The sequence below is a fragment of the Bactrocera neohumeralis genome, chromosome 2, assembly GCF_024586455.1.
Source record: "Bactrocera neohumeralis isolate Rockhampton chromosome 2, APGP_CSIRO_Bneo_wtdbg2-racon-allhic-juicebox.fasta_v2, whole genome shotgun sequence".
Taxonomy (NCBI): domain Eukaryota; kingdom Metazoa; phylum Arthropoda; class Insecta; order Diptera; family Tephritidae; genus Bactrocera; species Bactrocera neohumeralis.
Window position 1 is genome coordinate 36,989,807 of NC_065919.1, and position 10,176 is coordinate 36,999,982.

Here is a 10,176-nt window from a genome sequence, read left to right on the forward strand (position 1 = left end):
CGGCTAAATAGACCGTGACAGTGACCCGGTTACGCCCTCCTATGAATTCGCTCTTTTTATACTCTCGCAACAAAGTTGCTAAGGAGAGTATTATAGTTTTGTTCACATAACGGTTGTTTGTAAGTCCTAAAACTAAAAGAGTGTTAAATAGTAAGAGTAAATGGGCGTATCGTCGCCCACTTATGTAAATTACGGATAATGAAATCTCGATTATCACTTTATCATGCGAGAGTATAAAATGTTCGGTGACACCCGAACTTAGCCCCTTCTTACCTGTTTTTTTTTGCCTACACAGACAGACATCTGGATTTCAATCCAGTTTTCGCTAATATCCCCGAACCCGAACGGTAGAACGTCGGTCACTAATTGAAGCTTAACTGTGGCCTGTAAAACTTGCAACACTATCCGAATTCTTGGCAAAAGTTAGAAAAATAAAGAAAAATATTCTTTGCCTGATATGTTAATAGGCCTTTAATTACTTCTAGTTTGCAAAACTGTTTTGTTCGCTGAAAGCTGAAAATTAAGTGTTAGTGGTTGAGTTTATAGCTTTATGAGTGAGTGTGTCGTTTTAAATTGCTGCGGCCCTGCTCTAATTGGAATGCATTTTTACATATTTTATGACGATAAGCGAAGTAGTATTTTAATGCTTGTAAACAAACATTTATATATATAAAAGAATGTCGTATTAGTTACATTATTTATAACTCAAGAATGGTTGAACCGAGTTGGCTGAAAATTGGTGGGGAGGTAGCTTAGAACCAGGGGACGGACATAGGCTAAAGTAAAAAAGTCAATACAATTCATAAATACCAAAATTATATTCCAAATCATAAGCATGTGTTCAAAATTCATGTCAGAATCACATCAAAGTATATCTGGTTTATTCTAACTCTTAAGCCGACATTAGTAAAACACTCTAATTAATTGAGAACAATAACATTCATCTAAATGAAATGAGGACTCGATTAACTAAATTGCAGACAGAATTCTATATACAAAGTACAAAATATCTGAAAGATTACAATATTATTCTTGTTAAACCCTTTTCTAACCCACCATCGATTGATGAATATGTAACTGGAAAATAATGATTACCTTTTTAACCGAACACAGAATATCAAATCCATTTAAATTAGGTATTTCTAAGTGCAAATAAAACGGTATAAAAATGAAATGGAATAAAACAAGTATTTTACAGCAAGGGCAGATACATCAAATTGATTGATTACCCAAAAAATATACAACAGAATAGATGAACAATATCAAAAGGCAGACAGAGTAAAGTCGACTCTGAAACTTGTACAAAAACCCACTCGAACCCGAGTGCGCTTAGAAGCTTTATATTGGCAGCTCGTGGTGAAAGTCAACAAATAAAAGAGGCATAAGAGAATATCAGGAAAATGCGAACAGACGGTGAAGTGCGACAATGCGACAGGATAAGCGATTGGCAGACAACAATCAACAAACTAACACAACAACACGCACAGTTGCGAGTTTATTATCAGTAAAGTAGCATCAGAGGCGTTTTGGCACTTCAACAACTGCAACAACAACAAAATTAAAAAGTGTATTTATATGTTCAGTTCAATAATAACAGATTTGAAAGGATCTCGATCGTACGCTTATGAGGACAACCAGCCGCGTAGTACAAACGTCGATAGGCACACTTTTGATGTTTGGACTTGTAGTTTTTGTGTTATTGTTGGCTTATTGACATTAATGTAGCAATTGTCAAAGGATTTATTAACTGCACACCACATTTCGGAAATTCGAGGGCCCGGCGGCTGAAGGGAGATACGCGCTCCGTTGAAAAGGGTGCGTCGCCTCAATCTAACACCACGTGCATATTCATTCGTATGGTGGTGTGTAGATATGTGTGGGCTAAATGTTCATTTGACAATTTTCGGCTTTTTGTGGGGTTGTTTGTGTGCTCGTTATCAATCATTTTATTGATATTAATGAGCCGGGAATTTGCATGATACTTAATAAGTATCTATGTTTTATGCACAACAACAACAATTTACTGATGGCAAATGGCATTAATGTTTAATAGTCAACTTCTTCCCCTTGATTTTGTTTACTCCACTTTATTTGTTTGTTTATGGTTCGCATGAATTTCAAGGGTAATTAGATATTTGGTTAATTTGAATTTTACACGAAATCGCTTTTGCAATTTATTTGCTTTAATATATTGTTCGAAATTGTTTTTGCAAAATACATGATATCGCAAGATAATAAAACTTGATTCTTAAATGAAATTTATGGATTATGGCTTTATTATCAAAATCAGTTATTTATCATAATGCAAGTAGCAGAATCAAATAAGCTTTAACTCCGTGATCATCCAAACCCACTTGCTAATACCTTGCGCCAATCCTAAAATTGAACCCATTACTTCTAACTGTAACATTCAACTAATTGTATTGAAATATCTCATTGGCAATCGAATTAATTGAATAATTGTGAGATGCACCTTAAAGCAGGGCTTTGCCCATCTCCTACATTTTGAAGTGATCATCATATGTATAAGCTTTTTTTTACCATCCTTTTCGTTAAGGTTTCCGACAATATTTTTTTTGTCAGTTATCGCTCCTTTAGTTCTTCAAGCGAAATGATGTCTTCAAAAAAATATGCAAGTTAGAACTATCCCAGCTAATTGGCGATGAGAAAATCTTTTATCAATCAAAAGTAAACAATTAAATTGCATAGAATTTGAGTTGCAAGTATTGAACTAGTAACTAAACGTTCAATTCATTTATGTTAAGTTGTATGCATAAACTTTATGTAGGGATCAATAAAAAAGTAAAATTATTAGTTTTGTTATAGTAAATATAAATTGAATCAGAAGAGTGTTAGGTGGCGTAATAGATGGGAAGCGGGGTTGAAAAATCCTCGAACAAGGGCAGAGATTGCAAGAGGGGGAATTTTCCCTTCGCAAGAAACCATGGCTCGGTGCGGCACCCGAGACACCTACTAAGTTCGAAGGACAGTGTGGAACTACGGTTTGCACAAACTGATAAGGAGGAGGCAGTAGCCAAGACGGGTAAAGTATGAAAGGTAGCAAGATTCGTGGCGATGGTCAAGCTGATCTTTCGCTGCTTCTTCGAGCTCTCAGACACTCAATGATTAGGCCAGAGAGGATCTAGTTGGCTGAGCATTAAGCACTGACACTTCTAAATAAGGAGTCTGGAGCTCATTTTAGCGACACAAAGGAGTCATATGCAGTTGTTTCGAGAGTGTGGTTCTCAGGACACCCCCAACGGAAGCCAGGGTGAATTACCCGCTACAAAAGACAAGAGACAAAAGACGGATCGGCAGTTAATAGATTCGTCTTCAGTCTCGATCGCTTGTTCGTAGAGGATCGAGTCGGTAACGAGGATAGTGCGTAATTTGCAGTGTTGGAGATGAGTTTGGAAAATTAAGATCTTTCAAATGAATTCCCAACACGTAAAAGCGCCCTTCGCCATTATTTGGTTTCGTCTTAGATGGATCGAAGTTAGGAAGGAATCTTAAATTTAGGGTACCGGACCATGGGAGAAGTATCGGCAATTCAGAGAACAGTAGACGTGCTTTTGAGAGGTAAGCAACTTCCCAGCAGCTGCAATACTAGCACCGAACTCGCTAACCGTTCACTTAAACTCAGTAGAGGGGTGTCTGTCCTCACTAGAAATATCTATTGTGATCTTGCTTTCCATCACCTGACCAATGGATATCGCATGCGTTTAGAAAGCATTGATCGACGTTCAGCTTCTGTGCAACTACAAAATCCTTTTGGCCTAGAGTAGAAAGCTAGAGATCTACTGAACTACTCACCCTTAGAAAAGTTCATCTTACCGCAAACGTAGGAGTTCTTCTTGACATATCTAATAGGCATTCGTCCAGTAAGTAGGATTAACCTACAAGGTGTGTTCCAAAGTAAACAGGACTTAAAAAAAAACCGAACGAATAGTTTTTTCGGCAAAATCAATTTATTTTATTCAAAATACTCTCCTTCTGCTTCAATACAGCTTTTCGCACGGTCCAAAAGCATGTCGAATGAGTGTTTTAAAGTTTAGTTAATCGGTCACAATGATGTCCTTCGAATGTTGGATTCTGAGAAATTTTTGGCCGTCAGTCAATTTGTGCGGAACAAACCGTGCACACACCTTTCGTAAGCCCAAATGATCGGTCAAAATGCGATAAATCGATGTTTTGGAAACGTTCTATTCAATTTCCATGAATTTCAATGATGATTTCGGCTGATTTTTGATGAATTCACACACAGTTTCTCAATGGAATTTGTGGAGACCACGGATTTTGATTGATCCACATGTTGATCGTCATTTATGTCCTCACAACCCCTTTGAAAACGTTGTAAACTTCTTTTATCAATTGAAATGTTTCGGTAAAAGTTTTACCAATTTCAAAACAAAATTTAATGTTGGTTCTTTGTTCGAAGCTCATTTTCGCACCGATAACACAAACATACTGACACTTAAAACGCAATAACTTCACTTCCAATCAATGAAATGTCATGAAATTCTCTCTGGACAATCGATAAAGATAGCTGATTCTAACGCAACAGTTGGCATATAGACATTTACTTTGGAACACACCTTGTATTAACATATCCTAACTTATAGTACTTTATGCTGTCGCTTCACAACAATTGGTGGGCAGTGATCCCATTCTGTAATACCACTCTTCCAAGGAGACCAAGGAACGTATGTACTAAGTTTCATTAATATATGCCAATTTTCACTACAAACAACCGTTAGGTGAATAAGACTATTGTACTTTACAGCAGCTTGTTGCATGAGTAAAAAAATATAAAATTACATATTTTAGGAAATAGAATTGAATGAAAGCGCCTTTAACAAACACGTTTCAAATTTCACTGAATAATGATTTGATTCTCATCACCATTTGCTAAATGTCCAAGGACCACAATTTAATAAAGCTATTATATAAAGGAATCATTAATGTACTACATTAGAGCTTAGGCACATACATACGTACATACATATGTGCAAGATCATGTTCTATACAGCACTTTAATAACTGCCGGCTGCAGAGAATGAGCAGATTAAAAACACCAAACACGTAAAAAATTCAAAAATTGCAAAAGTGAAATGAGACAAAAGAAAATCTAAATTATGGTACATACTCGTATTCGTATGTTTGTGTTCGTCATTGAAATAATGCACCTCGAAACTGTCAAAGCATGACGCATCACATTAGCACCTGAGTGGAATAAATATTAAAAAACTTAATGTGCAGCGAAAAGCAGGTTTCACTGCTTTTCGGCAAAGTAATGCGCGCAGCACATTAGGAGCGATTCCATTTACGAGCAACAACTGCGAAAAATATGTAACGTGACAAACATAGCAAAGTTGGAGGTAAGTAGCGGTTTATGAAAACGAGGTATAAAACATGCTTTGTTCCCACTTATTATTTTCACGTGCATAACCTGGACTAATCACCATGACATTCCGATTTGTTGTTATATATTTATTTGATAATCCCACTACTGACACAAACTTATAACTTCACAAAACTAAAATTTTCAGGACAAAAAGTTTTATTGATATTTATTATTTCTTCTTTTTTGGAAATTTTAATTTAATTAATATTTATACATTTTGAAATTTGGGATTTCTTACATAATTTACGAGGTATTATCGGAGTGTTATTTTTAAACTTGTTAATAATTTGTATATTACAATAACAAATTAGTATAGTTTGTCGTTTTTTCCTTCGTGGTAATCAAGTTATGTGATGCACCGCAATTCTCTTTCTTCAGAGACCCATTTGAATAATTGTTGCCATTGCTAAAGTTTTTAATACTTTTTTTGTAACCATCTTACATAACATTCTGCAGATGTCTTACTTCAAAATACATATCATCAGTTTAATAAAGAGATTTTAACTGTAACCTCACAATTACTCCCTAGTATAACGGAAACATATATCAGTTATATATATGACGCATTGACAAACATTTTCGATCAAAACTCAACAATAGGTACCGGAGGGCTTGAACAGTTTCTATTGGAAGGAACAATTTTTGGTCATAAGATGGCACACACTAAAAGCATTATTCGTGCAAAGTTTAATCCCGTTGTGTTAATTGCTTTTTGATTTGTGTACTGGAACTCAACGAATCAAATGGAATTTAAAATTGTGCTATATGGGAAGTAGGCATAGTTGTTGTTCGATTTCGTAAATTTTCGCAACGTGACATACGAATGCAAGAAGAATGCCACACACTAAATCGGTTGGTAGGATTCAGAGATATAGGATTTCACCAAAAAGTGGGCGGTGCCACGGCCAGCCATCCAATTTTCACACCAGCTCTCTTAAAGCTCACTTATACCATCTCGGTGGTAAAAATTAATGTCTCTGGCGTATTTCGTTATTGATTTATTGCGCTTTTAGTAGTTTTTAACAGTACCGTTATCTGGGGAGTGAGCTAGGTTATTCTCCGATTTCATTCATTTTCACACTGTCAGTAGAAGTTCTTATAAGATTTTTACATAGCAAATTTGGTTGATGTAGCTTTGGTAGTTTAAGAAATATGTATGTGCATTAAACTTGGGAATTGGCCACGCCCACTTTTTAAAAAACATTGCCCACAGGTGTCCCTTGATGCTGCGACCCTCTGTACCAAATTGCAGCTTTTGTATATCTTAATTTAGTGCTTACTTATGGCACTTCATATGGCATAATGGCGATTTGTGGGCGTGGCAGTAGTCCCATTGTGCCCATCTACGAACTCAAAACTTTTTATATCCTGAACAGGGTATATTAAGTTTGTCACGAAGTTTGTAACACCCAGAAGGAAGCGTCGGAGACCCTATAAATTATATATATAAATGATCAATATGTTGAGCTGAGTCGATTTAGCCATGTCTGTCTGTCTGTCCGTCTACCTGTATACATGCGAACTATCGTTTTGAAGTTTTGCAAACGTTATTTTTCTTCAAGAAGCTGCTCATTTGTCGGAACTGCCGATATGGACCACTATAACATATAGCTGCCATACAAACTGAACGATCGGAATCAAGTTCTTGTATGGAAAACTTTCACATTTGACGTGGTATCTTCATGAAATTTGACAGGTTATTTTAAGGTAATAATATAATATCCGAAAAATTGTTCAGATTGGATTAACTATAGCATATAGCTGTCATACAAACTGAATGAAATATTGGAAGAAACTGTTCAGATCGGCTCTATATGCTATAGTGAGCTGCCATACTAACCGAACGATCGGAATCAAGGGTTTGTATGGGAAAGCTTTCGCATTTTACGGTTATCTTCATGAAATTTGACATGGATTACTGCTTAAGGTAATAATATAATCACCGAAAAAATTGTTCAGATTGGATTACTATAGCATATAGCTTCCATATAAACTCAACACATAGTTATTTAAAGAAATGCACCTGTGAAAGGTACATTACCTTCGGCGCAGCCGAAGTTAACGTTTTTTCTTGTTTTGTACTAAGAAACCCACATACCAAGTTTCATCAAGATATCTCAATTTTTACTCAAGTTACAGTCAACCGGATTTCAACTGTTCTTGACATCCTGATCATTTATATATAGTATATATATAACCGTATATCTATCTCGCTTAGTTTTAGGTGGTACGTACAATCGTTGGGTGAACAAAACAATAATACTCTGTAGCAAGTGGTTGCAAGTGTATAAAAAACAATGATTGCATATTGAGTTACTAATTCGCTATGCAATTAGATTGGTTTAATACCAAAGTGAAAAATATTTCAATGGTTGAAATAAGTACTCTGCTCATTTTAGAGAAAAATTTGGAGAAGCGGTTATAGCTCTTTCAAAAAAGTTTGAAATAAATCGTACTATTGTTTCCCGAACATTAAGCCGATTTCGCACTTTAGACTCTTCGACTACATCGCATAGAGGTAAAAGGCCGCGAAAAACAACTGAATGAGAGTATTCGGGCTATAAAAAATAAGATGCAATGCAAAAAATACCATATCTTTAAAGACAGACTGAGGCCACTGCAATTTGCGAGGATGCACATAAATTGGACGACTGCAAAACGACGAACTTTTTACCGACGAATCGAAGTTTAATATCAAATGTTCAGACGGGTTGGAGTTGGTACGAAAAAAACCACGTTATGCTCTTTCAAAAAAGTTTGAAATAACACATGGTGGATTGCAATGTACCCCGAACATTGGGGTTGTTTTTCAGGTTACTGGAATGGACCAAATTATCTTAGTGGTATAATGGACAGATGGATGTATAAAACAAGTAAGGAAGGGCTAAGTTCGGGTGTCACCGAACAGTTTATACTCTCGCATGATAAAGTGATAATCGAGATTTCATTATCCGTCATTTACATATTTTTCAAATACCGTATTTGTGTAAAGTTTTATTCCGCTAACATCATTGGTTCCTAATGTGTATATATTTTACAGAGAAGGCATCAGATGGAATTCAAAATAGCGTTATATTAGAAGAAGGCATGGTTGTGAACCGATTTCACCGAACATTTTATACATATCATGATAAAGTGATAAGAGAAATCATTATTCGTCATTTACATTTTTGAAATCGGTAAAGTTTTAGTTCCGAGATCATTGGTTTTTGTATATATTATACAGTGAAGGCATCAGATGGAATTCAAAATAGCGTTATATTGGAAGAAGGCGTGGTTGAAAACCGATATGGGTGAATATTTTGTACATGTCATCAGGGTGTTAAGAAAATATTACATACCAAATTTCATTGAAATCATAGTAGTTCCTTTTGTCCATAAGTGGGCGAAATTTTTAGTGTTTCTGACGTTTTTTGTTAGTCGGTAAACGCACTTTGAGTGATTTTCAACATAACCTTTGTATGGGAGGTGGGCGTGGTTATTATCCGATTTCTTCCATTTTTGAACTGTATATGGAAATGCCTGAAGGAAACGACTCTGTAGAGTTTGGTTGACATAGCTATAGTAGTTTCCGAGATATGTACAAAAAACTTAGTAGGAGGCGGGGCCACACCCACTTTTCCAAACAAATTACGTTCAAATATGCCCTAACCCTATATCTGACTCTTTTAGTTTTAGGACTTACAAACAACCGTTATGTGAACAAAACTATAATACTCTCCTTAGCAACATTGTTGCGAGAGTATAAAAATTCTTCAGAATATTATGCTATTGTATAATACAGTGGTTTGTTGAAAACGAGATAAAGGTTTTGAAATCACGTGATCTAAAACCCATAGAGAACATATGGGAAATTGTAGATCGAAAAGTTGGATCTGAAAATTTAAAAAATAAGGATGCTTTACTCAAACCAGTAAAGGAAGCAAGGAAAAGCATTTCCGGCGGCACATTACATAAATTAATGGAGTCTATGACACGCAGACATGCAACTGCATTGAAAAATAAGAAAAAACGTTAACTTTGGTTGCACCGCAGCTAAATACCCTTCACATGTGCATTTCTGTTAGTAACTACTATGTGTTCCGTTTGTATGGAAGCTATATGTTATTGTTATGAACAATTTTTTCGGAGATTATATTATTACCTTAAGCAGTAATCTATGTCAAATTTCGTGAAGATACCACGTCAAAAGCGAAAGTTTTCCATAAAAGCACTTGATTCCGATCGTTCGGTTTGTATGGCAGCTATATGCTATAGTGAGCCGATCTGAACAATTTCTTATGATATTACATTATTTCTATAAACAATAACTCATACCAAATTTCGTGAAGATATATCGTCGAATGAGGAACTTTCCCATGCAAACATTTGATTCCGATCATTCAGTTTGTATGACAGCTACTTATGTGCTATAGTAATCCGATCTAAACAATTTCTTCGGAGATTACATTGTTACCTTAGAAATGTGAAAGTTTTCCGTACAAGAACGTGATTCCGATCATTCAGTTTGTATGTCAGCTATATGCTGTAGTTAACCGATCTGAACAATTTCTTCGGAGATTACATTTTTGCCTTACAAAATAACCTGTGCCAACTTTTGTGAAAATACATTGTGAAATGTGAAAGTTTCCCATACAAGAACTTGATTCGGATCGTTCAGTTTATAACTAATATTATAGTGGTCCGATATCGGCAGTTCCGACAAATGAGCAGCTTCTTGAAGAGAAAATGACGTTTGCGAAATTTCAAAACGATATCTTCAAAACTGAGGG